The sequence below is a fragment of the Capricornis sumatraensis genome, chromosome 6 (genome assembly GCF_032405125.1).
Source record: "Capricornis sumatraensis isolate serow.1 chromosome 6, serow.2, whole genome shotgun sequence".
Lineage (NCBI taxonomy): Eukaryota > Metazoa > Chordata > Mammalia > Artiodactyla > Bovidae > Capricornis > Capricornis sumatraensis.
In genome coordinates this window covers 19,501,208-19,518,044 of record NC_091074.1, presented here as the reverse complement: position 1 = coordinate 19,518,044, position 16,837 = coordinate 19,501,208, and the positions used below count along the sequence as shown (strand labels likewise).

The 16,837-nt window shown below is 44.5% G+C and overlaps 1 non-coding gene across 1 annotated transcript; it reads right to left on the bottom strand.

Annotated features, from left to right (window-relative positions):
• Positions 1 to 403: 403 nt before the first annotated feature.
• On the bottom strand, positions 404 to 475 carry TRNAC-GCA (transfer RNA cysteine (anticodon GCA)). The gene has a single exon. It is a non-coding gene; the product is annotated as a tRNA-Cys (tRNA).
• Between the last annotated feature and the right edge of the window lie 16,362 nt (positions 476 to 16,837).

Genomic DNA, 16,837 nt, shown 5'->3' with positions numbered 1-16,837 from the left:
AGAAAAAAATTCAAAGTAACAAAAATGAACTAAGTATCACCCCCAAGATTCCTTTGAGCTCAAGATTCTATTAATATTAGAAGTCAATCACATATATATAGCACCATGTGTATGGTAGCCAGCTAGCAGGTGGCTGCTGAATAGCACAGGGTGCCCAGCTCAGTGTTCTGTGATGGCCTCGAGGGTAGGGGTGGGGGGTCCCAGAGGGAGGGGATATACGTGTATAGATCATTGATTCACTTTGTTGTACAGCAGAAACTAGCACATTATAAGTGTGCCTGGTTGCTCAGTCGTGCCTGACTCTTAGCAACTTCACAGACTGCAGCACTCCAGGCTCTTCTGTCCATGGAATTCTCCAGGCAAGTATACTGAAGTGTGTTTTCATTCCCTTCTCCAGGGGATCTTCCCAACCCAGGGATTGAACCTGGGTCTTCTGCACTGCAGGCAGATTCTTTACCAACTGAGCCACCAGGGAAGTCCCAAAATTATAAAGCAACTATACTGCTTTGGTAGTAATTTAATATTTATTTAATATAGTTGCTTTGCTTTGCAATATTATAAAGCAACTATATTAAATGAATGTCAAATTACTATCAAAGCAACTATATTAATTAATATTAAAATATTATGCCAATTATATCTCAATAAAAACAGCAAGCTTAAAAATCTGTAAGATTAAACTTGAGAAAAAAATTATGTGGTCTCTAAGTCACTGGTTTTTAACTTTGGTGACAGTGGGCATGGGGAGCAGACTCCTTTGAGAATACAATGGAAGATACTGTTTCTCTTTTCTAGAAGACGCTTACACACATACACATGCACAACTTTATGTACAATTTTAGAGGTTTCAAGCATCCCAGTTTAAGACCATCTGTCTGTATCTGGGCACTGATTAGGCATGGATTTGAGTGACTGAAACTTTTTTATAATCAGACAAAAGATTCCCATTGAGAACCTCCTCAATATCACCCAGCTTCTCAAACCTGTTCTCTTTCCATTCCTCGAGTATTTTGCACTGGACTTTTCTGGGGTGCTTAGTTCTCAGTTAGACAAGAAGATGGTTCCTTCATTAAACCAATGGGTTTTGGACAAAAGCCTTGGCAGGACTTGATTCTCCTCCTGTTGCCATGCCCACGGCTGTGGAATCAGCCGCACCAGGAAGGACCGGCCAGATCCCAGCTCTCTGGAGGAATCTTCCTCTCCATCTGGATGCTGAAGGTATTGTTAAAGTGAGCCCAGGTTTAGAAGCTGGGTGAGAAGTGGGATGGAGGAGAATAGGAAAGTTCCAGCTGCTCCTTTTACGAAGAGACAAGAAAAAAATAGGTCTGGCTTCGCCACTGGGATGGGGCCCGAGAGAAGGAGACAAGTGATGCTGTTAAGACAAAGCTTTTAAGGGTTTTGAAGGTGCCGGCAGTTGGGCTGAGCAGGACATGTAGAACTGGAGTTTGCACTAGGGGGTCAGCACTCTGGTTAATGTGCTTTTCATACTTACGTGTTCTCTGTGCTGAGATCATCCCTCTCGGAAAGCTTAGGAGAAGGTTTGGGGTGCATTACTGCTGCTGCTTTATTGCCACCGTTGCCATGTGGGCTCCAATCTTTGTTAATAACATCCCCTCCAGTTCCCCGAATCCCAGTTCCCAGAAAGGGAACTTCCCACTACAGGATTTCCTGGTGGCTGTTTATTTACTACTTATATTTCCCTACCATTCAAGGGCTTTTTCAAGAATTCCAATAAGTAGTCAAAAGTTCAGATTCCCTTCTAATTCCAAGCCATGAGAAAATATTTTGTACGTGATAACAACTAGATAAACAGAAGTTGCAGTTTCTCCAGCTGATGAGAAAGTTCAATTTTGTTTCATGTTATTTCTGCAAGATCATAGAAAACAAAATGTTGGCTGAATTCCATGGGGAAACATAAGAATTTCAGCAGTTTCACCTAATTCCATTCCATTATCATTTTCCAAATTCACCAGTTGTCATACCATATTGCAAAATGTCACCACCAATTTCCTTATTTTTAAATACTATGAAAAAAAGAGAATTTTGTTGGGTCCCTGGAGAGAAAGCAGAGGATGAACTTGTACAAGAGAAGTGTCACGTACAGTCATTGTGGGTGCCCACCTCCCACGAATGCTGATAGGTACAGAGAAAAGATTTTGACAGTGTTTTTGTTCATGTTTACTTTTTTTAAAGAGCAAAACTGCCAACTTTAGTTTGCATCATTGAGCTACCACAATGTGTTCAGTGTATTATGTAGAATGCAATATTCATGAAATAGACACTTTCTGTGGATCTCAACAGTGGGACTTATCCGCCTAGGACTCCCCACCACACACACACACACACACACACACAAACATACACACACACACGCTCATTGTCTCATTCTCCATTTTTTTTAACAGATTGCCCAAGTGATTATAAGCCCATTGCGGGTGGAGACTCTGCACCTGAGGACATGCCACCAAGCTGTTTGCAAATGTGGAAAGGGGAGGAACCATGGGAAATTAGCAAGCATAAGTTTTCAATGCAAACGGTATCATTCTCTTCCTGCCCCAGTCTCCAGGGCACTGCAGAAGTGGAAGCAGGCCCAGGCCTGGCCTGAAGGGAGACTGAACTACTATTCGTGTATGAAGCCAGTAAGGGGTAACAGCACAGAACGCCCAGATTGGTCTTCTAATTCCAACATCTACTACATATTTGGTCTCACAGATTTCAAATAAATTGTTTAAGCTCTTTTTGCCTCAGTTTCCTCATTGGTCAAAGGAAGATTAATAGTAATATCACATCTGAGGAATAAATAGGATGCCTAAGAAATATATGAGTTGTTACTTAAGTGGCACATTGTGCCTAGCACACAGTCTGCAGTGTTAAAGTACTTGCTATTACTGCCTCATATGTTTAAACTATTTCACTGAGACAGGATAATTGTTTGAATTACAATCAGAATCTTTTAGTGACCCTAAAAGACAGTGCAATTATAATTCCTTTTTATTTTTTAAGAGAAAGATGAACTCCACCCCCCATAATGAAAGAATCTTTGGGGAAATAAAATAGTATTTTTAAAAGGGTGGCCCTTTAAGAACTTCCTGGGGCTGGTGGAAAGGGAAAAGGGGTGCCCAGGGGAGCCTGAGATGGAGAGGGCCCCAGGGACTTGCCAGCCTGCCTCCTTGACAGCTTGATGTATTTCAGGGCTAGAAACTGCTGACCGCACCTTTCAAGGACAGCACACGCTGTTGGCTGCCTTGCTGTGGGCGTCGAGTTATCCTTTCCTGGCTCTGCCGCAGCGCTTTCCTCCCTCTAATGCGCTTCTATCTGGGTCCACGTTCTCAATAATGAAGTCCTGTCGTCGGGACTTCCAGAAGGGGAAAAAAAAAAAAAGCCCAAATGACTACAAAGCAGCGGGGAAGGCAGCTGGAATTGCAGCAGGAGGGAGGGATAAAGTCAAGCCGCACTGCTTGAAAGCTGGGAAACTCCACCACTTCTCCAGCTTCCCTCCAGCCTCCGCACTCCCACGGACCTCGCTGTCCCTAAAGAAAGCTGTTAGTGCGCACAGGCTAATGAGGCCCTCCAGCCACTGGGATGGAGAGGAGCAGCAGGGTGTCCATCTCTGCGCACAAGGCTGCTGGCTGTGGGAGCACCTGAGCCTTGAACCCCCTGTCCTGACCTGGGGCTGGAGCTGGCTTGGCGCTGGCTCCCCCCAGCCTGGATGGCCCGAGGGCTCCTGCTTGAAGAGACACGCTGAGGAGTCAGAAAGTGTGACCTATGGCTAGGTCATTCCCTAGTCCCCAGCTGGGACCCCTGCTTTCATCCGGGAGCACTGTCACGGTTTCTTCCTTGACAACATCCGGGGAGGTCAGTTCTTCACATCAGGTGGCCAAAGTATTGGAGCTTCAACTTCAGCATCTACCCTTCCAGTGAATTTGCTTGAGGAAGTGAGAAGGAGGTATTCATGAAAGCCAAGATAAAGGCACGAGCAGGGAGCTGCTGTCTATTTCCAAAATAAGAAATTACCCCCAGATTACGGTGGGGGACACATGACCAGCACGGCAGACCTCCCACTTAAACTTGGATTCATCTCCACAGGCTAACCTCCTTTAGCCTGTTCCACATTTCCTCTGATAGGAATCACTCAGGGACTGAGGCAGCCCAAGCCTCCATGCAGAGAAGCCGGGTTGCAGTCATTCATCTTCGTGTTGAGCCTCCTTCTGCAGGGAGTTCCGTGTGGCTCTGTGTTGGCATATTTGTCTCATGATGGCACCAGAGCATCTCTACCTTCACAGATCATGAATCTTGAGTTCTTTGTTTATTGCTTAATTTTTATTGGAGCCTACCTGCTTTACTGGAGAAGGCAATGGCACCCCACTCCAGTACTCTCGCCTGGAAAATCCCATAGATGGAGGAGCCTGGTGGGCTGCAGTCTATGGGGGTCATGAAGAGTCAGACACAACTGAGTGACTTCACTTTCACTTTTCACTTTCATGCATTGGAGAAGGAAATAGCAACCCACTCCAGTGTTCTTGTCTAGAGAATCCCAGGGACAGTGGAGCCTGGTGGGCTGCCGTCTATGGGGTCGCACAGAGTCGGACACGACTGAAGCGACTTAGCAGTAGCAGCAGCTGCTGCTTTACACTGTTACGTTGGTTTCTTGTTGTTTTTCAGTCTCTAACTCATCTTGGACTTAGTAGGATATATATGTTAATACATAGTAGTATATATATGTCAATTCCAACCTCCCCATTCATCCCAGCCCCCTTCCCTGCTTAGTATCCATATGTTTGTTCTGTGTGTGTGTGTGTGTCTCTATTTCTGCTTTGCAAATAAGATCATCTGTACCATTTTTCTAGATTCCATATGTATGCATTAACATATGATATTTTTCTCTTTCTGACTTCCTTCACTCTGTATGAGAGTCTCTAGGTCCATCCACATTTCTTCAAATGACCCAATTTTGCTTCTTTTCATGGCTGAGTAATATTCCATTGTATGTATGCACCACGTCTTCTTTATCCATTTCTTTGTTGTTAGGTGGCTTCCATGTCCTGCCTATTAAAAATAGCGCTGCAGTGAAAACACAATGATTTCTAGTCGATGCTTTATAAGTCATGGGAGTCAACGCATCCACCCAGTGATTCTGTGATTCCAGAGTGAGTGTCTCACAACTCTGGGCAGGGCATGGGGACTTGCAAAAAGACAACTTTGTTGTCTGTGGGAGTGTCTGGCTCTAGTACAGTTGTTCCTGTGGATTAATCATTGGGTGTTTAGGCTCTTTTTCAGGCTCCATGCACTGGGCCGTGAGTTTCTCACCGAGGAGGCATCCATCCTTGGTAGAAGGTCAGTCCCTGGACCAGCACGGATGCTCCCAGGTAGTACATGCTTCCCTGTGGGTAGGTATGAGGTGACCAGCCATCCTTCTGCAGTAACGCCCAACTCTTCTACTTTCCTTTTTTTGAAACTGCAGCACAGACTTAAAAACAGTCACCAGGAAGGGGCCTTTAGACTACACAGCGCTTGTAGACCCACATGCATGGTAGATGGCATGGAGATACTGGGGTCCTGCTGGGCTGCTTCAGCCACTTCCCGGCCCCCAAGAAGGGAGGGTGCCTTCCTGGGTTTTGTCAGTGAGGGACTCAGGCACCCAGCTCTCCAGCCTCCCAAGAGCTCTGCCAATTGCTCCAGCCTGAGTCCTTCTCAACAATGCTTGGATCCTTCTCCTCCATGGGGTCTTGTTCCCCCAAGGTCAGCTGGCATAGAGCACGCCCTCATCTTGGGCAACATGTGCCCTCTAGAATGCCCAGGGTGTTCTCCACCCTCAGCACCTTTACTCAGAGGCCAAGGAAAAGCGCTCTCTGCTGATGTGTGTGAGTGCTAACTTGCTTCAGTTGCATCTGACTCTGCCACCCTATGGACTGTAGCCCTCCGGGCTCCTCTGTCCATGGGATTCTCCAGGCAAGAACACTGAAGTGGGTTGCTATGTCCTCCTCCAAGGGATCTTCCTGACCTAAGGATTGAACCTGTGTCTCCTGCGGGCCCTGTATTGCAGGCAGATTCTTTACCGCTGAGCCACTGGCGAAGCCCCCCACCCTGATGTCCTCAGCTCCCCACACCATGTTCTTCCATTCCCAGGCGGGCTTAGGACTTTCCTGGCTCAGACAAAAGGGATCTGAGCATAGACAAGGTTATGTTACACTTTGCTGATTCCTGCACTCATTTGCTCATCAAGTGTTGTGGGATTCCTACTTAGAACCAGAGCAGTCACGGTAGAAATAAGATGACAGTTTCAGAAAGTTTGGACACCTAACCTTTACACTCACTCAAACTGCGTGCTGGAGGAAGTGAGTTCATCTCAGTTCAGTTCTGAGCTCACCACTGTCCTGGGTTCTCTTTTTATATTGAGCATCGCCCCAAAATCCACCCCCTTTCTTCTTTCCAGAAGTTGTTCGGGGAATCTACAGGGGAGAGAGGCCCTTTGTATTCACAAGTAAAGAAACTTGTGTGCTGCATTTGAAAGGTGACTCAAGGGTACCTTTTGAAAATCAAGGAAACAACAATAAATAAAGATAAAACATAAATCTGAAGAGAGCTTCAGAAACATATTTGGAATGAAAAGCAGTCACAGCATTGTTTCAGAAGAAGGACAGGGGTATGGCACTGAGGCGGTAAAACATATATCTGTATTCGGTGAACCATTAGAACATATGGCGTGGAGCGTGGACTCATTTTGAATTCTGAAGTGTTGGGTTCTCATCACGGCATGCGAGGCCCCTTGGAGGAATCTCGGCCCTGGACTTGGGGCCAGGCTCCAGATGCCTGCAGTGCTGAGGCTAAGCAGAAAGAGAGAGTAGGACTCTACCATCAAGGGGCTCACAACCCAGGAGGCGAAACACTCTAAAACTGTTGTACAGACACCTGCCTGGAAATTCACCCTGACAGTGCCTCCGAACCTCTGAAGACATTATTTAAAAAGTGATGCCTAAGCCCTCACCGGACTTGTGAATCTGAATCTCAAGCTCAGACATCACCTCTACTGCTAAGCTCTCCTGAAGCCTCCAGACAACACATCTCCCTCACCTGCATGTCTCTACCTCCTTCCTCGCTGGAGTTTACCCTCCTTTTTATGTCCATCTGCCTTCCCTCTCCCACTGGACCCGGCCTGGTGAGTTTGAGAAATATCTATTGTACAACCAGGTGGCTTTTTCCAGAAAGTAGGTTGGATACTCAAAATTAAAGTTTTTACCCTAATGACTGGAATCATAAGTGATATTTTTTTCTTAATTGGGATCCGGGCATTCCACTGTCATTTCAGAATTTAGGAGCAAGCTTCCTAAGACTGCAGTTCTGTACTTGGAGGTAGACTCATTAGTTTAAGCAGTGTCCATGGCCTAAATCTTTTCCAGCAGCAGGACCAAAACGTGAGGCCCGGGGATGGAAGAGCCGTCAGAGGCTGACTTTCTCAAGGGGCCAGTGACTCACCTGCAGCTGCATGAGAGGGGGCGCCCAGGCAGTAGATGGGGCTGTGAATGTCACCCAGTTGCCAGTTTTCCCATTTCAGCAAGAATTAGAAACGGAAAAAGAGGCTATGATGAGCCGTAAAACCATATCACATCTCCTCTTCCCATACAGTTTATTTTCAATAACTGCATCATTCATCAGTGATGTATACTGTTTCTCCCCAAAATCCCTCTGGTAGCAAACGTCCCATAAGGTCAACTTCTCGGTCCATTGAGTCAGAATCACAGAATTCTGGAAATGCAAAGCTGACAGAGATTCCTAACAGAAGGACTGTTAACACTTCTTGAGTGTCTACTATGGGCCAGGACTTCATATATTTTATTTTGTTGAATCCTCACCTAACCCTCACATGTAAGTTTCAATGCTCTTTTATTTTACATGAAAAAAAAAAAAAACTGAGGCTTGGGAAGGCAAAGTGATTTGCCCAAGGTTACAGGTCTAGTCACCCAGATCTATGATAACCTAAAAGCCTGTTTCTCAAAGTGGGCATTGTATACAGCCCAGAGTCACGAGAAGCCGCTTAACCACAGCACATCCTCTGAAGTGCTGATTTTATCCAATGCTAAATAATTTTAAACTCTTTATATTAAAGAAAACATGTGGGACTTCCCTGACAGTTCAGTGGTTAAGACTTCACCTTCCAAGCAGGGGGTACTGGTTTGATCCCTAGCCGGGGAGCTAAGATCCTACATGACTTGGGACCAAGAAACCAGAATATAAAACAGAAGCGGTGATGTAATAAATTCAACAGACTTTTAAAATCTTCTCAAAAATAAAGAAAACATGCATTCATTAGGAAGGAGGAATTTGAATTTGCAGAAAATTTAAAGAAAAAAAATCTTCAAGAGGTTTACTCTTGTGGCAAGCTATTTGGGCTTTGACCCCCAGACTCTTGGGACCCTCACCACATTCCTAAAAGCAGAGCCATTGGGAATGACATATATACACTACAACGTATAAAAGAAATAACTAAGGAGAAGCTATTATATACCACAGGGATCCCTACTCAGTGATCCGTGATACTCTAAATGGGAAGAAAATCTAAAAAAGAGTGGAGGTACATGTATGTATAACTGATTCACTTTGTTGTATAGCAGAAACTAGCACAATATTGTAAAGCACGTATACTCCAGTAAAAATTAGTCATAAAAAATAAATGAAACCAGAGCCATAAGCCCCGGGAGCACTCTGAAATGGCGCCCCCACATGGAAGGTGGAGGAATGGCTTGCTCTCAGACAGCAGAGTAGGGATTGTATTTTGCTGTCTCAATTTTAATGTTCTCCTCTCAAGTGAGTTCAGTTCAGTCGCTCAGTGGTGTCCGACTCTTTGTGATCCCATGGACTGTAGCACACCAGGCCTCCCTGTCCATCACCAACTCCCAGAGTTTACCCAAACTCATGCCCATTGAGTTGGTGATGCCATCCAACCATCTTATCCTCTGTTGTCCCCTTCCCTGCCTTCAGTCTTTCCCAGCATCAGGGTCTTTTCCAATGAGTCAGCTCTTCTCATGAGATGGCTAAAGTATTGGAGTTTCAGCTTCAGCATCAGTCTTTCCAATGAACACTCAGGACTGACCTCCTTTAGGATGGACTGGTTGGATCTCCTTGCAGTCCAAGGGACTCTCAAGAGTCTTCTCCAACACCACAGTTCAAAAGCATCAATTCTTCGGCTCTCAGCTTTCTTTATAGTCCAACTCTCACATCCATACATGACTACTGGAAAAACCATAGTCTTGACTCTATGGACCTTTTCAGCTTTTTAAAATGCTGTGTACATTGATCATAACTTTTCTTCCAAGGAGTAAGCATCTTTTAATTTCATGGCTGCAATCACCATCTGCAATGATTCTGGAGCCCCCAAAAAATAAAGTCTGACACTGTTTCCACTGTTTCCTCATCTATTTCCCATGAAGTGATAGGACCAGATGCCATGATCTTGGTCTTCTGAATGTTGAGCTTTAAGCCAACTTTTTCACTCTGCTCTTTCACTTTCATCAAGAGGCTCTTTAGTTCCTCTTCACTTTCTGCCATAAGGGTGGTGTCATCTGCATATCTGAGGTTACTGATATTTCTCCTGGCAATCTTGATTCCAGCTTGTGTTTCTTCCAGTCCAGTGTTTCTCATGATGTACTCTGCATAGAAGTTAAATAAGCAGGGGGACAATATACAGCCTTGACGTACTCCTTTTCCTATTTGGAACCTGTTGTTGTTCCATGTCCAGTTCTAGCTGTTGCTTCCTGACCTGCATACAGATTTCTCAGGAGGCAGGTCAGGTGAGTATGGTATTCCCATCTCTTTCAGAATTTTCCACAGTTTATTGTGAATGTTCACCTCTGCCAGAATATAAATTATTCAAGTCCATGGGTTGAAAAGACTCTTCCCACTGGATTGCTAACCTCAGGAAGTCTCTGAAACCGTCCAGTGTGTGAATAAGATGCCGTCACGGAATGAGTCACAGGCAAGCCCATCCTCCCTCAAGCACCACCTCTTCTCTCTTACTTCCCCTCAGTCCTGGGTATCTTTTTCATAAAAATACCCAGATTCAGCTTTGAGATGGTTGTAAGCATCAGGGACCTAATTCTAGGCTAGGCAAGCCAGCATATACTCTGATGAGGCTTGAATTTCTCCAGCAAAGTTAATCACTGAATTCTGAAGACAAAAGGAAGAACTCCAGCCAGGACATCTGCCAACTTGAATTGGACAAAATGTCACCTGGTATCCTAGCATCATTTGAAGTTAACAGGTATAGTCAAGAAAAACACCAAAGAAGGCAAAGAAAAGTGTGGCCTGGGTGGGCTGTGGAAAAGGGACCCAACCCAGAGGAAACAGAAGCCAAGCCCCTGAAGTCACATAACCCTAGACATGCACTGCTGCCAGTCTGCACCACCCCAGCTCCCTGGACACATCTGCTGACCCTCAGGTCCCTTTGACCAGGAGGCTCACCATTTGGCTAATTTCTTCTCACCCTTTAGGACTCCGCTCTGGCACCACTTCTTCCAGGCGTGTTTCCCTGATTCCTGTCTGTCTAAGAACTTCCTGTTTACTCCTATAGTCCCCACACTTCCTCCATCCTGGCACTTACCAGACCACATGGTAATTGCTTACGTACCTGTCTGGGAGAGAGCCACAGGAGCATGACCCCCCAGGGACCATGCCCAGCACATGAACGTCCTCTGCGTGAATGAAAACTAAGCCCAGGCCACGAGTCCTCCTGGATACCATTAGGCCACAGGGGTGCCCTTTCCTGAGACCTCAGAAGCCCATGTAGTAAGAGCGCTGAGGACAGGGAGGAGCACTCCAGACAACTGAGCACCACCCACACGCACTGAGGACACAAACAGGAAGCTCAAAACATCTGTGCACTCGAGAAGCCTGGTCTAGCGGTCTAGCGAGGGGGACTATTGTGGCACAATAGAGAGAACAGATGGCTCAGGATAGTGCTGAAATGGAGATAAACGTGGAAACAAACTGCGTGAGAAATACCATTGCTTGCATACTAACCCTTTTGCTCTAGAACATCTCACTAAACGAAGGTTAAGAAGGAAACATTCATGAGAATTTTGATATGTATAATATACTGTTCATTTGAAACATCCTTGAAAGTCAGCAAAACTATTTCACACGTACCATTATTTATTTACTTTCATTGGTGATTCATTTAGTTGTAGGATCTTTCCTTTTGGCCCATGGAGTCTCTAGTTGTGGCATGTGAACTTCAGTAGCTGCAACACGTGGGGTTTAGCTGCTCCTCGGCATGTGGGATCTTCATTCCGTGATCAGGAATTGAACCTGCATCTCCTGTATTGCAAGGTGAATTCTCAATCGCTAGACCACCAGGGAAAGTGAAAGTGAAGTCGCTTAGTCATGCCCGACTCTTTGCAACCCCATGGATAGTAGCCTGCACCAAGCTCCTCCGTCCATGGGATTTTCAAGGCAAGAGTACTGGCGTGGGTTGCCATTTCCTTCTCCAGGGAATCTTCCCAACCCAGGGATCGAACCCAGGTCTTTCACATTGTAGGCAGACGCTTTACTGTCTGAGCCACCAGGGAAGCCCAGACCACAAGGGAGGTCCCCATATATAACATTTTGATTTCATTTCACTCATGCATCAAATATTTGGTGGGGGGCATTGCTTCTTTATACTACACTAACATCTTGCTGTTGTTCAGTTGCTAAGTTGTATCCAACTCTTTTGTGACCCTATGGACTTAAACCAGTGACACCTGCCTCCCAAAACTGAGGCAGATAAACTGCTCACACATATAGTAAAGGTCCACCTGGACAGCAGTACCTCCCTCATCTGAAAGAAAATGTTACCGGGTGAACTTTTCTATTAGGAGTTTCACACTTCTCAGGGTTCCCAAACATAAGCTCTCACATTAGTCTTCAGAGGTAGTCTGAACTCTTGGCTGGACACCTAGAGATCATCGAGGCCAACACTTCAGGCCAGCAATTCTGGCCTGGAGAAGGATGGCAAGGAGGAAAAGGAAGAGGATAGCTGGAGATGTATTCCTGGCAGTGCGTGTGAAGGGCTGGAGGGGGTAGGTCTGAGTTTCCTAATTAAAAAATATAGATATATTAGGTTGGTGCAAAAGTAATTGCAGTTTTATATTGTTGAAATTTGCCATTGATATTGAAATACATTATTAAATGAATGTGGTTATGTTTATATATCATTGTAATGCACATGTCTCGCTTTCTTACTTTTTTTGCTAATGACATTATTTGGTGTTTATTTTATATTTATTTTAGACTATAGACTATTTATTTTCTACTATTTGCAGAATTAACACATTTTATAGGCAGCGGTCAAGCTTTTTTTTTGGAAAGACAGCATTATCCTCTTACTTGAGTGAGAGGTAGAGTGTTCGATTCTGAACAGAACTCACTGAGAAAGACATGGAGAGGTGAGATGCAGGGAGTTCAAAAGCAGCTCATCACACAAAGAGCCTCTAAAGGAACAGACAAAGCTATACCTGAGAAAATACTGAAAATGAGGCAGGAAACTGGCCTTCTAAGACACTGAGGACTCAGCCATCCAGGAGTCGACTTGGAATTACTCTCTGTAGCTAGGATGGGCAGAACCAGGTTGAGGGAGGCACAGGGGGCACTTGAACAGTGAGGGATGCCTGCTTGCAAAGGAAGCCGTCTGGAGTGGCAGTAAGTTCTCTGCTGCTGGAGGTATCCAAGAACTCCTGAGCGGGGGCAGTGGATTTGAAGCTTAGCCTCGCAAATGTTCCGAAGCAACACAAACTGGATGAAGTTTTAGTGCCCCATACAGGGCTAAGAGAGAATACATAGAAACAGAGGGTTGTAAGCTATGCTCGGTTTCTATTAGAATAATGCAAGGGGGGCTTCCCTGGCAGTCCAGTGGCTAAAACTCCATGCTCCCAATTCAGGGGGACCAGGTTTGATCCCTGGTGGGGGAACTAGCTCCTACATGCAGCAACTAAAAGTTTGCATGCTACAATAACTAAAGATCCCTCATACCGCAATGAAGATGGAGGATCAAAAATCCCAATCGTAGACAAATAAGTAAATAAATAAATAATAATAAATAAATTTTAAAAAATAACTGCAAGGTAGGACCCCTTCCCCCCTCCACTCCAAAAGCCTATCAGAACATGAGTGTGAGACACATTATTGTAGGATAATCTTGAATCTGTTCCAATTTACAAGGAAAAAAAGGAAATCTTTAAGAAACGTTCATACTTTATTGATAACGCAACAGTTTTGTGAAAACAAGTACCTTAAAAGTAACACCTTGGTAAAGAACTGCTGGCCTAAGGGGTTGTGCTAGGTGACCTTTAAGATTTGTCCAACCAAGATTGAGTCTAAACCTACATCATGGGCTTGAGTTTAGCAAGGAGGATGTTTCGCAATCTACCCAAAGTCTGGCGAGAATGGCATGCACTGCTGCGCTCCTGACTGTCTCACAGGCAGGCAGAGGCCCATAGATGTCCAAAGGTTAAAACGAAATGTACTTTACACATCACACTAGAACTGCTTGGGGACGTAGTGGCAAGTTTTACAAAGCAGTTGTGACCTCACTATGTCACTCCCTTGTCTGAAGAAGTACAGGTTTAGACAGCTCTTTGTGTAAGGGGTCATCTCTTTCTGTTGGCTGAACTCCGATGGAGAAGACATTTGCCTCTAGCAATGAAGCCATTTTAAATCAGAAATGCTGTGAGATTGTAGGACCATAGACCAGGTATTACAGAGACTGGAAAACTCCCACATTGCCTGGAAATGCCCTCACAAGAACTTTGATCTTCAAAGCCAGGAGCCAAGCTAGGTGGTCATTGCATATTTTTGTGACTTCAAGTGGAAAACTTGTTTCTATTTCATCCTCTAGGATTTGGCATGAATTCGAGGTCTCTGCTTTGGTTAAAATGCAAAAATGCCACTGATCAGAATGATCATCATCAAAAAATAATCTACAAACAATAAATGCTGGCGAGGATGTGGAGAAAAAGGAACCTTACTACACTGCTAGTGGGAATGTGAACTAATACAGCTACTATGGAGAAAAGTATGGAGATTCTCTAATAAGCTAGGAATAAAACTACCATGAAGTGAAAAAATGAAAGTATTCATCGTTTAGTTGTGTCTGACTGTTTGTGACTCACTGGACTGTGGCCCACCAGGTTCCTCTCTCCATGGAATTCTCCAACTGGAGAGGGTAGCTATTCCCTTCTCCAGGGGATCTTCCCAGCCCAGGGATCAAACGCAGGTCTCCTGCACTGCAGGCAGATTCTTTGCCATCTGAGCCACCAGGGAAGCCCCAGACTACCATATGACACAGCAACCCCACTACTGGGCATATACCTTGAGAAAACCGACCACAATTCAAAAAGATGCATGTACTCCAAGGTTCATTTCAGCACAATTTACAATAGCCAAGACATAGAAGCAACCTAGATGTCCAGCTACAGAGGAATGGATCAAGAAGCTGTGGTACTATATACAATGGAAAATCACTCAGCCTTAAAAAGGAATGAATTTGAACTGACATAGATGGACCTAGAGCCTATTATATAGAGTAAAGTAAATCAGAAAGAGAAAAACAAATATTGTATATTAACACACATATATATGGAATCTACGCTCGATTCCCCTTCTGATGTCAATGTCAGAAACTTTCTCTGTCCCTTTTTCACTTTAATAAAACTCTGCTACACAAAAAAAAAAAAAGAAAAGAAAAATGGTACTGATGAAATCATCTGCAGGGCAGGAATAATTGAAAAGCAGAGACATTATTTTGCCATCAAAGGTCTGTCTAGTCAAGGCTATGGCTTTTCCAGTAGTCATGTATGGATGTGAGAGTTGGACTATAAAGAAAGCTGGATGCCGAAGAATTGATGCTTTTGAACTGTGGTGTTGGAGAAGACTTGAGAGTCCCTGTACTGCAAGGAGATCCAACCCGTCCATCCTAAAGGAAATCAGTCCTGAATATTCACTGGAAGGACTGATGCTGAAGCTGAAACTGCAATTCTTTGGCCACCTGATTCAAAGAACAGACTCATTTGAAAAGTCCCTGATGCTGGGAAAGATTGACGATGGGAGGAGAAGGGCACGACAGAGAATGAGATGGTTGGATGGCATCACCGACTCGATGGACATGAGTTTGAGTAAGCTCCGGGAGTTGGTGATGAACCCTGGCGTGCTGCAGTCCATGGGGTCACAAAGAGTCGGACACAAATGAGCGACTGAACTGAACTGAATAAAGATGCAGACATACAGAATGGACTTGTAGACACAGCAGGGGAAGGAGAGGGTGGGACAAATTGAGAGAACAGCATTGAGACATATATTAATACATCACCATAAGTAAAATAGATAGCTAGTTGGAAGTTGCTGTATAACACAGAGAGTTCAACCATTTGCTCTGTGACAACCTAGAGGGGTGGGACAGGATGGGGAGTGGGAGGGAGGTTCGAGAGGGAGGGGATATATGTATACTTATGGCTGACTCACATTTTTGTATGGCAGAAATCAACACAACATTGTAAACCAATTATCCTCTAATTAAAAATAAATTTTAAAAATAATAAAGTTCTCCTTTCAATGAAAAAAATGCAAAAATGTCTATTTCCATAGGATACCAGGTACATTAGAGATTGTTGGGATCAATGTACAGAAATGTGAAAAATGGGACTTGGTCTTCGTCAAGAGACCACAGCCATGGTCTATGGCTTATTCTTTTTGTTGTCAAGAAATTAAGAAACACATACCTTGCTGCACTCACTATCCCTTGCTTCACATCAGCAAGGTCATTTTATTTTTCCATGATCAGAATGAAGTGGTGTCACTGCTGCTTAGTTGCAAGGGCTCATGGGAGCAAACACTCTTCTTAATAGATCTCTAGCCTTCTAGATGATGCTATCCCCAACCTTGTTGCTATGGTTAGAGCATACGCTGCCCTTCTGTCTCTAACCTTCTGCTGCAGTACAATCATCAGCATGTATTCGTGCTATTCTCAAGCTTACTATAAAACTGAGCGAAGTGAATATTCACCCTCAGGCATTCAAGAAATACTTACTGTGCATCAATATGTGCTTACTTGGTATCTCAGGTTGATTTCACCGATCTGAAAAATTCTTGCTTGCAGATGGATTACCTTTCTATTGTATTAGTTACCAAATGTTCCAAATAAATGTACAGGTGGAGGCTTCATGAAAATTATAAAAATGGAAGTGACATATCCCAGGATTCCTTAGTCAACCCTTTTTCCTTCCCCTTCTCACTCCACTTCTCCCTGGAGTATAAAATGTCCTTTTATGGTTATAATTACTGTCTAAAGTCTATATCACCTGTCCATATATCAGTGCTGAAATTCAGATCTGTATGTCCAACTAACCAGTCATCTTCAGAAGTCTGGCAAGAAACCAGATTCATGATGTTCCCAAACCAGAATTCACTGTCTGACAACCCCCAGCCCTTCCTCCTCACCTTCACTGCATCCTGCATCCTTTCCCTGCCAACAAACCAGTTTCCCTCCTTGGACTCCAGGTCTTAGCTGGACGCGCCACCATCTAGCCATCAAAAACACTGCTGTCCCACTAGACCGCTTGTCCTCTCACAGCAAATCAGAAACAAGTACTGCTGAGGAAACCTCCCAGACAGTCCTCACAGCTCTTTCTCCCTTTCATCCCACAGCTATCACTGAAGTCTCAGTATCTCTCACTTGGACTATTTCTCTGACTGGTCTCTTTCCCTTTAGCTAAAAACCTCAGTGGAGGAATTCCTTAGTTGTCCAGTGGTTAAGAATCCACCTTGTAATGCAGAGGACTGGGGTTCGAGCTCATTGGGGAACTAAGGTCCC